Source organism: Alligator sinensis, unplaced genomic scaffold, assembly GCF_000455745.1.
Source record: "Alligator sinensis unplaced genomic scaffold, ASM45574v1 scaffold344_1, whole genome shotgun sequence".
NCBI lineage: Eukaryota > Metazoa > Chordata > Crocodylia > Alligatoridae > Alligator > Alligator sinensis.
In genome coordinates, this window is record NW_005842427.1 from 660,571 (window position 1) to 663,748 (window position 3,178).

Genomic DNA, 3,178 nt, shown 5'->3' on the forward strand with positions numbered 1-3,178 from the left:
CACTTGGGTCACCTGTAGGGACTTAGGGGCCTAGCTTTGAAAACTTCAGTCTTGTGTGTCTGAAGAGCACATGCCTGAATTCTGAGGAAACCACCAGCTCTGCCTCGCACAGCTGCCAGGGAAAGCTTCCCTCATGCAAGCAAAGTTTCTGAGCTCCGGGCTTAAAGGAAAGAGGGAGCTATTAATTAATGAGTAGGCACGAAGCAGAACTGAGTGGAAGGGTCTGCCAATATACATCAGTTACCTGGGTCATATAAATCAAGTTGCATGTATTCGAGATGGTCTTTTTTTGGCAACTCTGGCTATTCAGGGGAGACTTTTTAATCTTTCTTTAATGGATCAACTTGAGTTAGACAGGCTGTTTTATTACAAGTTATCCTTGGGCTGATATTGCAGATTATGGCCACACAGGACTGAATGGTTGTCTTTGTGCTGCAGACCATGTCTGCCTGGAACCTCATCCTTTTGGAGATAAGTCTGAGATCCTTTTGCTCCAAAAGCACGAGCCTCTAGCAGTTAAGCTGAAGGGGACTGTCCTTTTAGAGCAATGCTGGTCCACGATGTATAGCTGAAGAGTTCTGAGCGCAGGGCAGAGCTATTGTGTTACTTGCTTTGTTACAGTATAGTCACAAACATCAGATGGGTAGAGAAGAAAAATCTTCCTAATTCCTGAGTGCAAAGTTTTGTTCTCGGGCCAAAGGCTGTGTCTGCTGGTATGTTTAACAAAGGGTTAAGCGATGCGGTGGTATATGGGGAGTTAGGGACAGTGTTTAGACTTGTAGGAAAAGTGTTGTTCAGATGAAACCATTCCTGAGTATTTAACCTTCTAAGAATCTTTATTTTGAGCAGGCTTGGCTTTTTTCCTCCTTTGGGGTTTGAATACATAACTGCCTGCAACGCTGGGACCAATATTGGCCATCTAGTCATTTAACTTGTTAATTTTAAAAAATAAATGGTGAATAGAGTTACAGAAAAACCTCCCATATGAAAACCCTGTGGCAAGCCAAAATTCTGGAAGGATTTCCAGCCCGTGTTCAACCACACAGAGAGGTAGTTAACGGCCAGTGGCTGTCAGCCAGGAACTTTAGAAGTGAAGCAGATGCTCAGGCTGTGTCTAAGCTATGATACCTCAGCTAAATTTCCACATTCTTTCTGCCTCTGCTGATGCAGGCATTGGTGGGGAAGGCCAGTGTGATCCAGGTTATGGATGGCTGCTGGCATGCTAAAGTGACATGTACGCTTAAGTGTGCTTGTCCTGTGAAGGCATGCTAGAATACGGAATTGGCACACGGCGCCTGGTGTGAAGCACAGCTGTGCTTTGTATCTGTGTAACTCAACAGTGCCTGTAAGTACACTTGACCCAGCATGACACTTTTTATTTTCCTGTTTTGCCCAGTGTAGCTGCATCCACAACATCTGTTGGTCAGTGGTAGGAGAATTCTGGCCTTTGAACCATCTTTGGAGTCTGTGTGAAATGGTGGTTACATTGCTAATGGCTACTGCTGCTCTGGGGGTGTATCTACACGTGCATTTATGCAGGTTTAAATGTACTGTGCAGCAAGTGGGACTAGGCTGGCATCTACATGTGCAGGTATTAAAGTGCATTAATGCTGTGTGTGGACAGTGTTATTGCGCAGTAAGGTACCTACATGTGCATTACTGCGCAGTAACTAATCGGGAGTATATGATGTAGGTATCAAATTTATGCTCAAGTCAGTGTAAGTCGCCATGTTTACTGTGCAGTATAATCACACAATACAATACATGGGCATGTGTGTGTAGGCGCATGCCTGTGCTGCGCAGCTATTTCAGTTACTGCGCAGTAAATGCACATGTGTAGACGTGCCCTGTATATTGAGTGTTTGCACAGGAACGGGATGGATGCTGTTCTTTCTTTAAGATGGTTGTTTATTTTAGAAATAATTTTCCTGCCTTCTCCCCAAAGCAATGGGACAGAAGATCTGAATAGAGGGAGTTAACGTACCTCCAGAAGTGATTCCTGCCCCTTCCTCCTTGGCTATTTAGGGCCTTTTTGTTGCAAAGCATAAGGGGCACAGAATGTTCTGAAGTGAGTCACAAAGCTTGGAGGAGAATGGATAGATAGATGTCTCTGTTCTCTGTAATCTTGATGTAAAAACACAACCCTGCGGCTATTATGGTTGTGACGAAAACCTAAACAATATAATAGACTCAGAAAGGCCTCCCTGAATTTGCAGAGAGTCTGAAACAATAGTTCCTGAGGGTAGGACTTGCTCCTTTTGTTTGGAGGGTACCGTAACTTGGGAGCCAAGATAATTAACTAAAGCTGTGTCTGCTTATTGAAGCATGCTAGCACATATCTCTATTAAAGACTTAAATAAACGATTATTGAAATGCAGGACATAGCTTTCTGTGGAAGCCACAGACGAGTAGCTGGATGAGACTTGGGTGGAATGGAAGATGATTAAATGAAGATGAATAGGCCTTCAACAGTGCAGGGTCAGGAGCTACAAGGGTGCAGTTGGTTTCAGTTTCCAGAGGGTGAATCAACTTTCAAAAGTTTGGGGAATGTTGTTGTAACCCTTGGGCTGGAGAGGGAGCCGCAAAGAAGGTCTGCTTTGGATAAGTAATGTGCATGTTTATGGGAGGGGGAGGACAGGGCCCAGAATCATGCAGAAGGCTTTCTAGTACACAGGCTGGCTACTTGCCTCTGGGCTGGGACCAGAGTCTGGCTTTTTGTCAGTCTGGCAGAGTTGTGTGTTGCAAAGCAAATGGCAGTCTTGCATCTTTGGACCTGCATTACATGTTCAAATGACCCACCTGCATGTTTATTACCTATCTAGAGGGGGGAAAATGCTTACAAAAAACTCTTAAAAATATCACTCCTGTAATGAAGATACTAGTTTGTGTGTTGATGGCTGAAAGTAAGAGCTCAAACATGCCACAGAAACCAAGAGGTTCCTGGCTGGAGGTTCTTGCCCCTCTGCTCAAGGTCAGACTAGTTGCCCATTTGGGGTCAGGAAGGAATTTTACCCCATGGTCAGGTTACTGTGGACTGTGGAGGGGGTTTGTCTTTCTCTTTGTCAGGGGCATGGCTCTCTTTCTTTCTTGGATATCTCACGTTTATTTTAACTGCTTGCAGTAGCAGGACATTGAGGCTGCTGGCAGATGGGGTGGGGGGGAGGGAAGGGGAATCTGG

The 3,178-nt window shown here is 44.9% G+C and overlaps 1 pseudogene; it reads left to right on the plus strand.

Annotated features, from left to right (window-relative positions):
- The window catches only part of LOC102373835, a 5,109-nt pseudogene extending 3,805 nt beyond the window's left edge, over positions 1–1,304 (plus strand).
- Positions 1,305–3,178: the final 1,874 nt, after the last annotated feature.